This window comes from Arachis duranensis, chromosome 5 (assembly GCF_000817695.3).
Source record: "Arachis duranensis cultivar V14167 chromosome 5, aradu.V14167.gnm2.J7QH, whole genome shotgun sequence".
In the NCBI taxonomy this organism is placed as follows: domain Eukaryota; kingdom Viridiplantae; phylum Streptophyta; class Magnoliopsida; order Fabales; family Fabaceae; genus Arachis; species Arachis duranensis.
In genome coordinates, this window is record NC_029776.3 from 64125186 (window position 1) to 64126000 (window position 815).

Below are 815 nucleotides of genomic sequence, written 5' to 3' on the forward strand. Positions count from 1 at the left end.
GCAAGGAAGGTGCTGGGTGACTTTACTGCACCTACCCCCGACTTTTATGGGAGAAGCATCTTTATCCCTGCCATTGGAGCAAACAACTTTGAGCTTAAGCCTCAATTAGTTTCTCTAATGCAACAGAATTGCAAGTTCCATGGACTTCCATTGGAAGATCCTCATCAGTTTTTAGCCGAATTCTTGCAAATCTGTGACACTGTCAAAACTAATGGGGTTGACCCTGAGGTCTACAGACTTATGCTATTCCCTTTTGCTGTAAGAGACAAAGCTAGAATATGGTCAGACTCACAACCTAAAGAAAGCCTGAACTATTGGGAAAAGCTAGTCAATGCCTTCTTGGCAAAGTTCTTTCCACCTCAAAAATTGAGTAAGCTTAGAATGGAAGTCCAAACCTTCAGACAGAAGGAAGGAGAATCCCTCTATAAAGCTTGGAAAAGATACAAACAATTAATCAGAAAGTGTCCCTCTGATATGCTTTTTGAATGGAGCATCATAGGTATTTTCTATGATGGTCTCTCTGAACTGTCCAAGATGTCTTTGGATAGCTCTGCTGGAGGATCTCTTCATCTGAAGAAGATGCCTACAGAAGCTCAAGAACTAATTGAAATGGTTCCAAATAACCAATTCATGTACACTTCTGAAAGAAATCCTGTGAACAATAGGACAAATCAGAAGAAAAGAGTTCTTGAGATTGATACTCTGAATGCCATATTGGCTCAGAACAAAATATTGACTCAGCAAGTCAATATGATTTCTCAACGTCTGTCTGGAATGCAAAATGCACCAAGCAGTACTAAGGAAGCTTCATCTGA